At 43.3% G+C, this 17,371-nt stretch overlaps 1 protein-coding gene across 6 annotated transcripts in view; it reads right to left on the bottom strand.

The window, feature by feature from the left end:
- Window positions 1–8,287, bottom strand: part of plekhm3 (pleckstrin homology domain containing, family M, member 3) — a 90,565-nt gene extending 82,278 nt beyond the window's left edge. The window contains exons 1-2 of one of the 6 annotated variants that reach the window (XM_078403653.1): window positions 8,199–8,287; window positions 2,233–2,337 (exon numbers count right to left, since the gene is read on the bottom strand). The gene's annotated coding sequence lies outside the window, so the exon portion shown is untranslated. Of the gene's footprint in view, window positions 1–348; window positions 461–2,014; window positions 2,193–2,232; window positions 2,514–8,198 lie in introns of those variants that run through there. The other 5 variants (XM_078403656.1, XM_078403652.1, XM_078403655.1 and 2 more) reach the window with 5 other exon arrangements.
- Between the last annotated feature and the right edge of the window lie 9,084 nt (window positions 8,288–17,371).

Below are 17,371 nucleotides of genomic sequence, written 5' to 3'. Positions count from 1 at the left end.
ATTGCAGTCACCCAAACCACCTTTTGTTTCATCTGAAGATTTAAGATGGAGGGTGCCCAAGGGGTCACAATGCACATCCCTAAAGTATGAAAACACCAAGTGTCACTGTGTTGAGGTGCTAGCTGTTCCAGATGCTGTGAAGGATGGGCCTGACCTTATTACTGTGCTATGTTCCATTGAATTGGACTTTGCTGCGCTACCTGCCCATCACAGAAGCATTTCTGCAGAAAAGCACATTTGACCATGTTAGCACAGAATGCCCTAGACACCATAGGAGCAGAACATGATTGATCCTTTGGGAAAGTTCAACTGTGCAAATGGTCAAATCTATTTGGCAGAAGGTCTCACCGCCAGAACTCATCAACAAGCACCAAGACCTCACTTGACTGGTGGTGGAGGAGCCCTTCCTGCCAGATCTTCCTGCACGGTCAGTCTCACTTCCAATCCATACTATCCTCAAGATGGCTGCAACGAGGATGAGATGATCATGCACCATGTGGACTGTTTGGAAAATTCTGGAAAAGAATGCAAGGATCCTTGTTGGAGTTTGTCCCAAGCAACTGCGTAACAGGGAATTCTCTGATCTACTGGTTGTTCCCAGGGATGCACACTGAAACAAATATGAGGTGTTATTGTAAGATCATCAACTCAGTGAAAGGCACATATTGGTCTGAATGCAACTTATTGGTCTTCTAGTACACCGAGATTTCCATGTGAATGCTGTCAACTGGCATATTCCAGGCTGCAGGAGTACTTGTTGAAAAAGGCAGTGAAGCTTAGAGCAGCCATTGCAGAGGCTTTGTGGGAAAGGACTTTAATCTAAGGCCCTGCCGCAACCAAGCACTGAAGGACCGGGTCCTGTATTGCAGCCGCTCAAATAACTCAAAGATATTTTGTTCAGAGGCCACAAGAGTGTCATTGGTGATATATACAGAGAATGCATTAACTTGACACTACGAATCAACAGTATCATCAATACTATGAATTTATAGACTTGATTATACTATGAATGTAAAGAAAGCCAAGTACTATTTCGTATATATATTTTTTGATGAAAAAGTTTCTTTCTGAAATTGTAAAAAGCCAATACACCTTGATTTGGTGCAGTCTTTGCCCCTTCAAATATAACAGAAGGTTGAAATATTGTGATAGATACAGGATGGTGCAAATGATCCTGAACAAGCTCACTGCCTTGTATTTCCATAAGACATCCCAACACATATAACCACAATTGTAACACTGTGGCGGCTCCCAAGGGTCGGGCCATACCACTACCGACCCCTCGGCATGGGAATGGACCGGTCCGGGGGGGGGCCCTTAGCTACGGGTATAAAGGAGGCCGTGTCAATTGACCTCTTAAAGCCGGCGCACCTGGACATCGACCAACCGGTGTGGGTTGCCCAGCCTCGGCCGGGAGGTCTCCCCCCTTTGCGGGCCCCTCCACCTGTCCCTCCAACTGTGCCTACGCCGGCCCCTCTGTCAGCCGATATTCGTAGGCGGTCCGGTCGGGTTGTGTGACCACCAGTGCGTTTCGTGCCTCTGGTTCTGGGGGGGGGGGGTCCTGTGGCGGCTCCCAAGGGTCGGGCCAGACCACTACCGACCCTTCGGCACGGGAATGGGGGGGGGGGGGGGGACTTAGCTACGGGTATAAAGGATGGCGTTTTAGGCGCGTTTGTTCTCTGGCAGACTCGACTGATCTAGAGAACCCATTAAAAACATCGCTCCCAAAATACCCGGCTGCTCGCCTTTATTTCGAGCTTTTTCGACGCGCCACAACACCAACCAATTTATGCAAGGTCTGGAAAACAAAAATAAATTAGATCGTTACTAAATAATCTGTTGTTGTCTGTTATCTTCTCAGAGATAAATATTGATCATGACACCATCGTGGTTTATCCTACTCTTCTTCAAAATAAGATAATCGAGCAAAGGACCACAACATTAATGGTCCAGTATTTCCTCAGTATTGCACTGGGTGTATCACATCATATCTGCATCAGTAAAGCAAACTCACCTAAAGTAGACGAACAGCTTATTATCATCAGTAGTCTTTGCTGCCCTGCGGGTTTTCTCGATTTTATTGCCTTTTTATCCCCCGTTGTGGGTTTACTAATTGCTGATGATACACATCTCAGGATCCTGGATCCTGATTTAATTCATTCCCTCAGTTTTGCAAACTCAGCACTGGCACCATACTCTCCCCTGAGATTTACTTTCATCATTCACAGGTACCTTTGCATAGAGACAGGCAGCAGCAGTCCGTGGACTAGAAATTCTCTTCCAACATCCCGGCCCAGTTGTGTTCAGCTCCGCCGCACAGATCCAGTAGCAAACCCTCTGTGACAGAGCAGAGAGAAACAAAAATAACCATCCTTTTGGACCCGAGAGAGGTGACCTCATTGATTTCAGAACACAGCAGTGATCACCATTTCAGAAGCATGTTGTAGAGAAAAAAAGCTTGCCCGTAAATCCCAGGGCATCAATATTAAATAGGCATTACGTAATCAAAAGCCAATCAAGTACTGCAACAGTGCATAAATGACAGCAGTAGAGAGGAAGAATGGAAGCTGCTGCAATTTTTGAAATAAAATGCCATGCAAATCTTTCATAGACTATTAATCTAAAGATGTTTATTCGCAACAGATTATCACCATTGCAAATTTTGTGAAGAGGAACAAACTTTGACTGCAAAGGGAAAGCTTGGCAGGCAATTATATTGTAAACCCACAATATTTTCCCTGTGCAATCATTATCCCTCTTGCACCATCCTTTTCCAATCTTGCTTCTTGCTCTCATTAGATAACTTTCATTTAGTTCAGCTCCCTCCTATCCAGTGATATCCAGAACCTCCTTAACACTGGCTGTTTTCCAAAGCCCCAGCCCAGCCGTCTTTTATTGCTCCCGTACACACTGCCCCTCGACAGATGCATATGACCAGCCTCTACTTATATAGTTGATTACACTCAGCTCCACCTAGTTATGTTTGACCATTGGGAACAGCGATTGTTAAAAATGAAAATAATAATAGCACTACAACCCCCAACCAACCCTTTTTAAAGCCAGGCTGAATTTTAGGACACTCAGCAGCACGATAGTACAGCTGCTGCCTCACAGCACCGGAGACTCTGGCCTCGGGTGCTGTCTGTGAGAAGTTTGCACGTTCTCCCTGTGGCCCCATGGGTTACCTCCAGTGGCTCCAGTTTCCTTTCAAAGCCTTTCGGGTTTATAGGTTGATTGGTCATTGCAAATTGTCCCAGGTGGGCACATTCAAGATGGTCGGCATGTACTCAGTGGGCCCAAGGGCCTGTTTCCATGATGTATCTTTCAATTCAATCAATCAGTGTCTCAAGTGGAGAAGTGACACTGGAGTAGCAAATGTGAACTGAGCAACCTGGATCCTGATTTCAATCAAACTGACATTGGGTAGAATGGGAATCTGTTTAGTTTCGATTAAATGGATGCTACAGATTAAAGAATTTAAATGCTTATGATAGTATAGCCTGTTGTCCAGGGATGGCAGAAGTGCTCCCTACCTCTGCAGCCTCTAATGGCAGCCTTTGGCTCCCCTCCGCTGACCCCCACCAGGGATCTCCCCATCTCCACACCATCTTTCTCCAAGGACCATTCTGAAAGTCTGGTCTCTTTGTCGTTAGTTTTCACATCTGATTACCAACGGGTAAAAAAATGCCCTGTGTTGCACCAGAATTGGCATGGAGCAAAAGCATCAACAGCTGTCCCAGAAATTAGTTTGGGAAAACTCACGGCAGACTGACACCATTATGAATGATGGCCGAATGGCCCATTTCCATTCGGTGCAACTCTGCGATACCAGTTCAGTTCTGTTCTGTTTCACGAATCAGGCTGGGACTACCATCCTAGCAAACTGCACAACTACGACTGTAGTGAAGGCTTTAAGCTAAATAGTGATGGTGGGGTGGATTATGGCGAGGGGAAATATTGAAAGCTAAAGAGAAAGGCAAGAGGAATAGTTCAGCACGGAAATTTTATTGCAAAGCATCACATATCCAGGAAATCTGAAACTAAAACAGAAAATATCAGGGATACTAAGTGGATTGGGCTATGTAATGGAGAGAGAAACAGTTTCAGGTTGATGGCCTTTCACCAAAATTAGAAAAATGAGGAGACAAGTGTGTTTTAAGTTGTAGAGAGGGAAGACTGGAGGGAACAAAGAGAAGTCTGTGATGGGAAAGAGACCAAGTTAGCAGCAAGAGGATGGTTATAGTGATCTGTCTGGAGGAGTGCAAGTAGAGGATGAAGTGTTGCTTGTACACAGATCAATGAAAATTAATATTCACATTCAACAAGCAATGGTGAAGGCTGAAGGTACACTGGCCTTTACTGAGTACAAGAACAGTGACTTCTTGCACCATTTATATTGCAACTGTTGTGCTCAGGAGAGATATATTTGCAATGAGAAAAGTAGTTAAGATTTCTGCAGATTGGCAACTGGGATGCAGTTTTGTTGTATTTGGAGAGATTAAATAGACTATTCTCAACCCCAAGTTCGGAAGCAATGGCCAAGAAAGCACACTAACATCTCTACTTTGTTAGAAGGCTAAGGTAGGTCGGCATGTCCCTAACAACTCTCACCAGCTTCTACAGATGTGTTAGATACAGGATTTTATCAGGATGCATCACAACGGTTTGTGAACATAGACACAAAATGTTGGAGTAACTCAGCGGGACAGGCAGCATTCTGGAGAGAAGGAATGGGTGACGTTTTGGGTCAAGACCTTTCTTCAAAACTACAGGTGCGGTCTCACCAGGGCCCTGTAGAAGTGCAATAGGACCTCCTTGATCCTCAAATCCTCTTGCTATGAAATCCAACATGCCATTAGCTTTCTTCACTGCCTGCTGTACCTGCATGCTTACTTTCAGTGACTCATGTACAAGGACACCTAGGTCTCGTTGCACCTCCCCTTTTTCTAATCTGACACCATTCAGATAATAATTTGCCTTTTTGTTCTTGCCACCAAAGTGGATAACCTCACATTTATCCACATTATACTGTATCTGCCATGCATCCGCCCACTCACCCAAGCTATCCGTCGCCCTGCAGCCTCATAGCATCCTCACAGCTCACACTGCCACCCAGCTGTGTGTCAAGAACGGTTGTGATCCTTCTTCAGACTGATTGTGGTGGTGGAGAGGAGGGAGGTGAGAATACTGAAAGGGAGGTGCAGCAGGCCAAAGCCTGGAAAGTGATAGGTGGATACAGAGGGGGTTGGGGGGGGGGGGGGGGGGGAGGGGGAGGGGGAATAGATCGGCAAAAGACTGAACAAAGGCCAGAAATAAAAAGACAAATAGTGCGGGATAAGGATAGAACAGATGCAAATTGTAAAGCCAGAGGAAGGAATTAAGGTGGAATAGAGGTGGTGGTGGTGGTGGGGGATGAGAGGGGAAAGGGGAGAAATGGCTGCATATTCAAATGGGGGACAGGGTTGGGAAGAGATTCGTGGGCTAAGTTAGTTCTCAAATGTTAACATTGTTGTTAACATTTATCTCAGAATCAGCGCTGCTAGAAACAGCAATCTGCTTATTATCACATCTGTGGAAGCAAATTGGCCACCACGTTTCCTACATTATATGTAACTGCACAGCAGGCAGTGAAGAAAGTCTGTGGCTGTAATGCATCTTGGCTCATCCAAAGGCAACTGAAAGTGGAATAGAGATGTCTTTCTCTCCGCTACTCTCCACGATTAATAAATTACTGAGATCTCAGAAGCAAATCTCCAGCATTTTTACGTATTTGATGATAAAAAGCTTAATCAACATCTCCTGCACAGATTACAGGCATCCCTAACACATGGAAATCAATGAAGGTCAACCTCAGATTTTGAAAATATTATTACCAGCTGTGGAACTTCTCCATTGATTTCAGACTTTAAGCATTAGGCAAGTAAGAACACACCGTCGTCCGTTGTAGTCAGGAACAGTAACAGACACAAATATAATATTTATTTCACAGAAGCATGCCCTTTGACCCACCAAGTCCATACCAATGGTCACTGTAAACCCACACTAATCCCATTTTATTCTTCAAGAATCCCCATGAACTCCTCCAAGAATCTACCATTCACCTATATAGGGTAATTAAGATTATTCCCAATAATTAAAACTATCCATTCTCTTTCCAAAATTATTCAATACATCAGCACAGCACACAAGATACAAGGAATTCGAAGGCTTCTTGAACACAACAAGCCCGCTACAATTCTGACGACATTTCAAATGTTCAACAGCATTTCTCATGGCAGAGACTCAGTGCAGCTCTCATGATGAGACGAGAACAGCGATCATAGAGACTGTTGATATGGCTCCGGCGATTTAAAGGACCCTGCTTTCTGGAACAAACTGATTGGTTGTCACATTTCTCAATCCTTTCTAGCTTGACATTTTGTCATATATTGTGTCCATTTTTAACATCATTAGCTTATAAATTGTATCCATGCATCATAAATGACAGTATGCTCACACCACAAACCTAACAGATCATGTATATACACTGTTTAAACTTTGCAATGCAACCATTCCCAATCCCATCCTAAGTTTGCTTCTACCTTTAATAGCATCATTGCTATCAGTGTCAGACACTGTGCAAATGATAGCCTCGTCATCTAACAACCCTAGTTTGCAGATTCAATTTGGCTCCACTGACTGATAAACGTAACTGAGGTTGGCCCATCCTATACAATATTAGGGAAGTAGAAATGCTATGATTGGATGTTGTTAAACCAAGCCCAGACTGCCTTCAGTGGTGGTGCAGAAGTTTCCATTGCTATTTTTAATTGTCAGTTCTGCCCAATGAACAAATTAGCTGACAAGCTCTAAATCTGTTGAGAAATACCACAAGGAAACATGCCCTTCAGCACACCATCCATGCCAATGACCGATACAATAATCCTATTTATAGCCCATTTTATTCTTCCCACTTACCCATCAACTACCCCCACCCTAATTCTACTTCTGGTTCTGGTTGATTACTGAGCAAACACCTCATAAGTGGTTATCTCACGCAGGTCAGAGTGAGTGGAGTAGTGATTAAGTTTTGAAGTGGGCCTTTTTGACCAAATTGAGGAGATCTAGTTGCTCAATCCCCTTTGACTGAACACCGGGAGCGGCTCGTGTGTTGGGTGGTAGCATATTCCATCCCCTTATCATCCTAGGGTAAAGGGAATATTGGTAGCAAAGTTTATTGAAATTTAGCGAGTTGATGATGTATTTTGTCTTGTTTCATGGCGGTTGGTGCTCTGGGATGACGGAATAGCTGTGCAATAGAATGTGTTGTCGGCTAGCTAACCCAGATGGTTTATAAATAAAAGTAGAGGATTTTCTGACATGCGTGTTGCTGTTGCTGTACATACCTGCATTTAATTTATTGCACCCAGCAGTAGTTTACATAACTCTTAAAGTAGAATCAAACACAAATCAAGGCATTTATCAAGCACTTCAATCACAGTAAGTAAGCCTAATGTCAGAATGTGGATTAATTGGCCCCTGCAGCTCAATAACATGCCTTGCTAACGTTCACATGCAACAAGAGACCTCGGAAGGGCTGATCAAATGTAGTGTGAAGCACATATGCTATTTGGCCCCACTTCATAAACCCTGTCAAAACATCCCTCCCCCTTATCCACCAGCCAAGAGTAAACAACACGTGGAAATGAAGGGGGTGGATAGAAGTGAAACTGCACGTTAGAGTTAGCAAGAGGTGAGGTTGTGGAACGAGGCGAGATATGAAGTCGGTGCGGAGGGTGGCAAGGGAAATTGGAACGAAAAACAGGTTGTAAGTGGAGATCTTCTGAGGAGGAGGCAGAAACAATGAAGTGGTGAGGAGGGAGATTCAAGGGGTGGGACACTGGGTTGTTTGTGGGGCAGAGCAGAGCGAGGCGGGTTGTTATGAAGAAGAGAGGGGATAGGAAGGTAGAGAAGAATCAGACCGGTTCAGGGGAAGGAGGGAAATGGAGACAAGGGGTTTGATAAGGGGGGAGGGGGTCGAGGGGTAGGTGCAGAGAGAGAGAGTGTGGAGGCAGGAGAGATTGAACGGCAGGTGGGGAAGGGAGGACAGGGTGGGGAAAGGATTGACAGACCATTGATGCTCCGGGGGATGGGGACTCGGGAGGCGACCGTCAGAGAAGTAGGAGAGGAGGGAGGGAGAAATGACAATGTAAACAAACCGGCATCAAAGTCCCGCCATCGCGCCTCCTCCTTCTCCGCCGCTGTTCCAGTCTCAGTCCTTACCCCACCGGCTATAACTCGGCAGCCGCTTCCGCCAGTGCCCAAATGGCGGTTACACACTCCCCACGGCCTGAGCGCCACACCGCAAACCCTCCTCCCTCTCAGCCTGCTCGAAGAGAGCGCCTGGCAAAAGGCCCGCCTCTGCAGGAGCGACCCACTCTGCGAAAGGACGTGCTTTGCACAACCTATTCATTTTATTTTTGTAATTTGCAAAACTCTGCTTATTTATTTTCATACCAGTGCAGAGAACTAACATGGAATAAGCCAACCTGAAGAAGGGTCTCGATCTGAAACGTCACCCATTCCTTCTCTCCACAGATGCTGCCTGTCCCGCTAAGTTACTCCAGCATTTTGTGTCCATCTATGGAATTAGTCAATAGTCAATTTATTTGTCACATACACATAAATGTGCAGTGAAATGAAAAATTACCCGCAGTCCAACAATAAGACCAATAAAAATAAGCAATAAAAATATGCAATAACACATACAATCATAAACCAACACCAAACAAAACAAACATCCATCACAGTGAGTCTCCTCCAGTCACCTCCTCACTGTGATGGAAGGCCAGACTGTCTTCTCTTCCCCTGCCGTCTTCTCCCGCGGTCAGGCTGTTGAAGTTGCCACGTCGGGGCGGTCGTGGCTCCCGACATTGAAGCGCCGCGCCGGACCGTGAAATGAGCCAATCCAGCTTGAAAATTAGGTAATTGAATGAACATTTCATAAGTTTTAATGTAGGCTCATGATCTGAATCGTCGACACCCATCTGCCTCCACAGATACTGCCTGACCCAAGAGTTCCTCCAGCTGTTTGATTTTTGCTTTCAGAAATTTCTCCTGAAGGTGCTCTTGAATTTCCACATAAGTCATTTAATACCTCAACAAAGTGGCTCTATTTAGCAACTGAAAACAAATCTATGTTCAGCCAAAAGAAGAAATCACTATGTAGCACTTGACCAACAATATGCACATAGATCACAATTCATCCATAGGGTTACACAATGGAATCGTCTTCGCACAAGATTTGCAGGTCATGGTGGATAACATATTTTTAATTATTGCCTGTGGTATGAAGATGATCACTTGATTACCATGAACACAGAAGAAGATCTGCCTTTTGAGGAAGTGTTCAGGAGATTACATAAACACAGGGAGTAGTTGAATGAAAAGACTGCATTTTTGCAAGAGCGTACATTGGTTTGAAGATTCAAGCAAGTGAAGGAAAGAAAAGAGACCATCACCAAAATGCCTGAAAATGTAAAAGGGCTAGGAGATGATTTCTTGGGAACTGCCTCATTGTGGGTGATACCTTCTAAGCATATTCAGAAATTTCCATCATTAAACAAAAAGAGTCTGGAATGGATGCAAAAACGAAGAAGTGCACTTGTGAATGTTTAATTTAGAGATACAGCATGGAAATAAGCCCTTCAGCCCACCGAGTCCATGCCAACTATCGATCACCGGTGGCAAATGTATTGAGGTAGTGATAGAGCTACTGCCTTCCAGCGCAAGCACCAGAGACCAGGGTTTGATCCTGATTCCGTACAAACAGAATTTGTACGTGACCTTCGTGGGTTTTCTCCGAGATCTTTGGTTTCCTCCCACACTCCAAAGACGTATATGTTTGTAGGTTAATTGGCTTGCTATAAAATGTATACTTGTCCCTAATGTGTAGGGTAATGTTAACGTGTGGGAATCGCTGGTCAGCCAAAGGGCCTGTTTCCGCGCTGTATCTCCAAACTAAACTAAAAGACATGGTTCCATTGAATTTCACATTTACAATGTGAGCACACTACAACTGTCAGAACATCTATGAATATAGAATAGAGAACAGTAAATGACAAGAACAGGCCCTTCAACTCCTCTTTTGTCTCAATTGCTTAATCTTTCAATCATTTATCCATCAGGAAACTTTAAAGTTACTGTACCACATCAGTAACGGAGCTCCGTTTTTTTATTGTAAACAGCTTGCCATAAAATAGTAGGTATTTGAGACTTATTACCAATAATATGGAAATTATATATTATTTATTTTATGCTTAGCGATTCAGAATATAATAGCATGATTACAACACGGGAAGAGTCCATTCAACCCATTGAGTCTATGCTGGCTCTTAGCTCTTAGCTGAGCAATCAGATCAACTCTGAGCATTCCCACCTCTGGGTCAGAGTCATGGATACATTCTTTTTCAAAGACTTGAGCACAAAGTATAGTCTGACACCAACTAATATACCGGGAGTAGGAGGGGAGAGTGGTGCTCTGATGGAGGTGAGTTCTTTCAGGTGAGAAGTTATACAATGGCCTCACATGCCCTTTCAGGTAGATGCAAATGATCCCAGAATACTATCTGAAAAAAATCAGATTGTTTTTTCTTCCTTATGTCATAGTCAATATTTATCCCTTAACTAAGATCGTAATGCAGATTATACAGTCATTAACACATAACTAGTAGTGGGATCTATTATGCCTGATTTCTACATTAAAAGAGGATGCAGTTTGTTGGTTGGGAAATGCTTGAGGGAAATATCAATATCATTAAGGTGCTCCATAAACACAACCCTTTTTTTTCTGTAATCTGAATATCTGGTATTAGTTCCTAGTGTAAGTTTATTTCAATTGTAGGACAAGGAGCAATGCTAAAGTTTTAGTACTTCTGCTTCAGGGAAATAGGGCCAAGAACAGCCAGAGCTCCCACACTTCCATGGAAAGTGCCCACTGATTAGCTATGCTGGAATATCTGCAGCATGGCAAACAAAAGGCCAGTTGGCAACATTTGGGAACCTGCTGTCATTCTGTCGGACTATATGGACATATATTATCCAGAACCTTAAAGGGAGAAAACTTGCACTTTAATTGTTTGTTTTTCCTTTATGGAAGTGCATTACAACTAATGAAGTCTCACTGTTGTGAAATCACAAGATAATGTTGGAAAAACTGGAATATTTAAATTAGATGTGGCAGTTTCATTGACAAGATGGTATTTTTTGTGTGAGGTTAGATGAAGACAACAAGAACTGAATTAAATAGTGTTACGTGTTCATTTGTATCCAATTCAATAATTAGCAAAGTGAAGAAGATATCATTGACAGAACCACCATGTACTATCTGTTTTCACCAAGGGGAATGACATGGAGGACAGTGAGATCAGTGTGGGGAATACTAATATGCAAGGGTAATTTGGGATTAAGAAGGAGGAGGCCTTTGGGCTCTTGAAAACCATTAAAGTGGATACATCCCCAGGCCCTGATGAGGTCAATCTCAGGTTATTGAGAGTAGGAGATTGCAGGGGCCTTGATGAAGATCTTTGCATCTTCTCTAGCCACAGGTGAGTCCCAGAGGACTGGAGACTGGCTAACATTGTTCCTTTGTTTAAGAAGGGAAGCAGAGAGAATACAGGGAATTCAGTGGTAGGGAAGTAATAGGGAGAGGATTCTTTGGGAAAGGATTTACTGCCATTGGGAAGAGAATGGGTTGACTAAAGACTGTCAGCAAGCAGCCAATCAAGACCTCGGCAACTTTTCGGCAGGCGCTGATAAATGGTGAGTAATATTCATCCCACAAATGTGCCGGGCAATAGTAATCTCTAACAGGAGGGAGTTCATCCGTATTGACGCTGAAGACATTACTATCACTGAATCACCCACCATCAATGTACTTGGAGTCACCACTGACGAGAAATTGAACTGGATATATATACTGTGACAATAGAGAAGGTCAGAGGCTAGTATCCTACAGTGAGTGTCTCACTTCCTGAAAATGTATTTCCACCATCTACAAAGCAGAAGCCAAGGTTCTGATGAAATACTCTTCACTTGCTTGGATGAATGCATCTTCAACAATTCTCAAGAAGGTCCACACCTGCAGGATGGGTACACAATGGTTATAACGTTTACCAGCTACAAACGTACTGCAGTTACTCACTAAACTACTCAAACATCATCACTCCTGTGACATTCAGCACTGAAAAGGACAAGTGCATCAGATGCATGGAAATGTCACCGATTCCTAGCTCCCTCCAAGTTACATACATTCTGACCTGAAATGTATTGCTGGTCTCCCATTGTAATGGGATCTAAATATTGTAACTCCCTACCCAACATTACTGTGGAATTAGCTTTATCAGAAGGTAAGGAATAGATCTATAGGGCAATGCACCATCACCTTCTCAAGAGTAATTAGGGATGTGATAAATACTGGCTGTGCTGGTGATGTCCACGTCTTGAACAATGAAAACCTGAGAGTGGACAAGGAGACACAAGAGACTGCACATGCTAGAATGTTGAGTAAAAAACAGACTGCTGGAAGAACTCGATGGGTCTGGCAGCATCTATTGAGAGAAATGGACAGATGACATTTCGGTTCAGGACCCTTCTTCAGACTGATGGAGTATTGGGAAGACAGCTGGTCGAGAGGACAGGGTCTTGGTTTTATAGCTCATCCAAAGGATGACATTTCCAACAGAATCTGTGTGGCAGTGAACAGGCTGCCGGGAATGTTGTGCTTCTCGTGTGGAGTTAAAACCCACACCTTCCTTTCCCAGAGGCAAAAGTGAATCACAGTTGACATGATAGAAAATGGATTATAATCTGCACAGAGCAATGTACTCTGAGCGTACATAGCAGGGGCCAGGTAAAGGGTTAAACGTGTTTTATTTCTATACACCCCCCTTTCTCCGCAACCTTCACAATTGTTTCTCTTCTACCATGCATATTAAACACACTAACGACCCTTCACAATGTGCTCCATCAATTTTGCAAATGCTCTTAAGGTACTTGGTCCTGAGTCTCATCAATAGAGCGATTGTAATTGAAGTGGACGTTTACCCAAGCACAACGCTCACTGGAAGCAGGACTGGGTGGTGCTCAAGCCCAAGTTCCCACTGAAGTCAAAGCACAGGCATTCTCCACTAATGGGATTGGCACCGACAATGCTGGATCCACAGAGCATTGTCCGAAGCCCACAGAAAGAGAAACGTTATTCAAACATTATTCATACTCACAGAGGAGGCATTACAATGATCACAGCCTTGTTGACAAGTACATCTCTCTACATTGTCTGCATTTGTTTCAATGAGGCTGTTAGTGGGGGTCTAACTAATGGGTCTAAATAAGCAATGTGATTTCCACAGTTGGGACGAGGGACTTATGATACAACCTGCAAGTTTCAGAATTGAAGGTACAAAGTGCTGGAGTAACTCAACAGGTCAGATATCATCTCTCGCGAACATGGATAGGTGAAGTTTCGGATTGAAAATGTCACCTAATCTATCTCTCCGAAAATGCCACCTGACCCACTGATATACAAGTCAAGATATTCAAGTTAATTGGGTGGTTTATGGCCAATATGGATTCAGTGAGCCGAAGGGCCTGTTTCAATACTTTATGTCTCTGTTAAATCAAATTCTTTACCTTCAGTCTGAATAATCACACGTGATACTGGATTAGCATCTCTGTGATGCTTATTCAACACATTTCCTTATTCCCATTTGTTAATTTGTCTGACTCATCTACTAAGAACACGTACTTTTGTTAGTTTCATTTAGAAGTCAGTAAAATATGCTTTTTTATTTCTTGCTAGTCTACTCTGAAATTCTGTTTATTTCCTATTTCTCAATTTTGTTATCTTCCTCTGTCATTTATTATAATTCTCCCAATTCTCTGACTCATTACGTTTTGCAATTTTATAGGCGTTTTCCTTCAATCTAATACCATCAACGTTTAATAGTGTGAGAAAGTCACTTTTTCATGGAGTCCTTATTTTTCAGTGGAGCCTATGTTGAGTATTATAAAGTCTTTAAAAATCTATTCCCAGCATACTTTTAATTTGTTCCCAACTCTGCCAACTTACTCTCAAACCGATGCACTTGCTGTATTTAAGGTGTTGTGTCATAGAAACATAGAAAATAGGTGCAGGAGTAGGCCATTCGGCCCTTCGAGCCTGCACCGCCATTCAATATGATCTTGGCTGATTATCCAACTCAGTATCCCGTACCTGCCTTCTCTCCATACCCCCTGATCCCTTTAGCCACAAGGGCCACATCTAACTCCCTCTTAAATATAGCCAATGAACTGGCCTCAACTACCTTCTGTGGCAGAGAATTCCACAGATTCACCACTCTCTGTGTGAAAAAAAATGTTCTCATCTCGGTCCTAAAAGACTTCCCCCTTATCCTTAAACTGTGACCCCTTGTTCTGGACTTCCCCAACATCGGGAACAATCTTCCTGCATCTAGCCTGTTCAACCCCTTAAGAATTTTGTAAGTTTCTATAAGATTCCCTCTCAATCTTCTAAATTCCAGCGAGTACAAGCCGGGTCCATCCAGTCTTTCTTCATATGAAAGTCCTGCCATCCCAGGAATCAATCTGGTGAACCTTCTCTGTACTCCCTCTATGGCAAGAATGTCTTTCCTCAGATTAGGAGACCAAAACTGTACGCAATACTCCAGGTGTGGTCTCACCAATGCCCTGTACAACTGCAGCAGAACCTCCCTGCTCCTATACACAAATCCCCTCGCTATGAATGCCAACATACCATTCGCTTTCTTCACTGCCTGCTGCACCTGCATGCCTACTTTCAATGACTGGTGTACCACGACACCCAGGTCTCGTTGCATCTCCCCTTCTCCTAATCGGCCACCATTCAGATAATAGTCTGCTTTCCTGTTCTTGCCACCAAAGTGGATAACCTCACATTTATTCACATTATACTGCATCTGCCATGCATTTGCCCACTCACCTAACCTATCCAAGTCACGTTGCAGCCTCCTAGCACCCTCCTCACAGCTAACACTGCCCCCCAGCTTCGTGTCATCCGCAAACGTGGAGATGTTGCATTCAATTCCCTCGTCCAAATCATTCCCTGTTTGCATTCTTAAGTTTGCACAGAAATTTTATCACAGCGTGCTAGAATTTATTAGTTAGGTATGGTTCATAGAGATTATAGATCATAGAGATTCAGCACAGAAACAGGCCCCTCAATCCAAATACACTAATTTTATGCCAATCCCGTTTTATTCTCCCTGGAGGGAATGGAGGGATATGGATCATGTGCAGGCAAAGGAGAGTAATTTGGCATGAGGTTTAGCACGGATAGTCTGAGCCAAAGGTTCGGTTCCTGGGTTGTAGTATCCTATGTTCTATGTTCACCTGGAAAAAAACGCAAGAGAAGCAAAGGTGGTTAATTGTCATATTTATCGACAACAGAACAATAAAATTCTTACTTGCAGCAGCCCGATAGACCTTAAATGCAATGTACTCAGATAAAAAAATATTTTTTAAAATAAATAAATAAATTAATAACCATAATACTTGGGAGCCATAATAGTACACAAGCTGAAGTCCGTAGTGCAACCAAAGACACAGTCCACAGAAGTTCATAGTTGCGGAGGTTAGTATTATGTAATATTCAAGAGCATGATGGTTGTTGGGAAGAAGCTGTTCTTGAACCTGATGGGCACAGCTCAGGCTCCTACACCTTCTTCCTGATGGTAGGAGCAGAATGAGAGCGCGGCTAGGATGGTATGGGTTATTGCCTGCTCTCTCCCATAGATCCCTTTGGCACTGGGTAGGTCACTACTTGTGATGGTCCCAGCAGTGTCTACCATTATCTGTAATTTCCTTCATTCTGTCTGTTCAAGTTGCTAAACCAAGTCATAATGCAACCAGTGTATGTTTTCTATCCTACCTGTTGAAGTTCAATACAGTATTTGGCTGCTTACTGAATCTCCTCAATCTTCTTAGGAAATAAAGACATTGATGAGTTTTCTTTGTGATCATATAAATGTGCTTGGCCTAGGACAGATCTTTAAAGAGTATAAGAAAATAACTGCAGATGCTGGTACAAATCGATTTATTCACAAAATGCAGAAGGGTCTCGACCCGAAACGTCACCCATTCCTTCTCTCCCGAGATGCTGCCCAACCTGCTGAGTTACTCCAGCATTTTGTGAATAAACAGATCTTTAAAGATATGCAAGCCCAGGAACCTTAGGCAGTTGAATCTCTCCACTGCCGCCCCATCGATTAGTGCATCCTCAACGCCCCATGCTGATGGGAGAACATGGATTTTATGCACACAAAGGACTGAAAGACAGGATTGAACCTGGTTCCCTGGAGCTGTGCGGCAGTAGCTCTATGAGCTGTGCCACTGTGCCATCCTAGTTCCTAGGACTAGAATGATTATGAAACCGAGAAAGAAAACAGTGTACTGAATTTGGATGGTCAGTCATGATTGTATTGAATGGTGAAGCAGGCTCATAGTGCTGAATGAGTTATTCTTGTTCTTAATTTCTTTGCTTTTCTGATCACAGCTCGAGAACATTGTTAACTATGAGAATATTAATTAATGTTAAATCAATAAGTGGGCTTTAATTCCCAGGTTGGATTGGCAATGTATTATTCAAGGAAAAAACCTTGAATACATTCTATGAACGTCCTCAATTTAATTTTCCCAGTCTATATGAAAATGAATGCCATAAGATCATGACATAGGTGCAGAATTAGGCCATTCAGCCCATTGAGGCTGCTCCGCCATTCCATTGTGGCTGATCTATTTTTCCCTCTCAATCTATTTTCTTGCCTTCTCCCCAGACCTTGGATGCCCTTACCAATCAAGTACCTATCAATCTTCGCTTTAAAAGTGCCCAATGACTTGGCCTCGAGGGTTATCTGTAACAACAACTTCCAGAAATTCAGCATCCTCTGGCTAAACAAATTCCTCCTCATCATTCTAAAGGTACGTCCTTTAATTATGAGGATGTGCCCTCTGGTCCTAGATTCATCCACTACGGGAAAAATCCTCTCTACATCCACTCTATCTAGGCCTTTCACAATTCGGTAGGTTTCAAAGTGATCCCTTCAACCCCATTCTTCAAAACTCCAAAGAGTACAAGCCCAGAGCTGACAAATATTCCTCATATGTTAACCCAATCATCTCTGGGATCATTCTCATAAACCCTCTGGACCCTCTCCAACACCAGCACATCCCTCCATATGGGACCAAAAACAGTTCACAATATTCCAAATGTGGTCTGACCAACACCTTATAAAGCCTCAGTATTACATCCTTGCTTTTATAATCTAGTCCTCTCGAAATGAATGCTAACATTGCATTT

Source organism: Rhinoraja longicauda, chromosome 8, assembly GCF_053455715.1.
Source record: "Rhinoraja longicauda isolate Sanriku21f chromosome 8, sRhiLon1.1, whole genome shotgun sequence".
NCBI lineage: Eukaryota > Metazoa > Chordata > Chondrichthyes > Rajiformes > Arhynchobatidae > Rhinoraja > Rhinoraja longicauda.
This window is presented reverse-complemented; position numbering and strand designations above follow the sequence as displayed.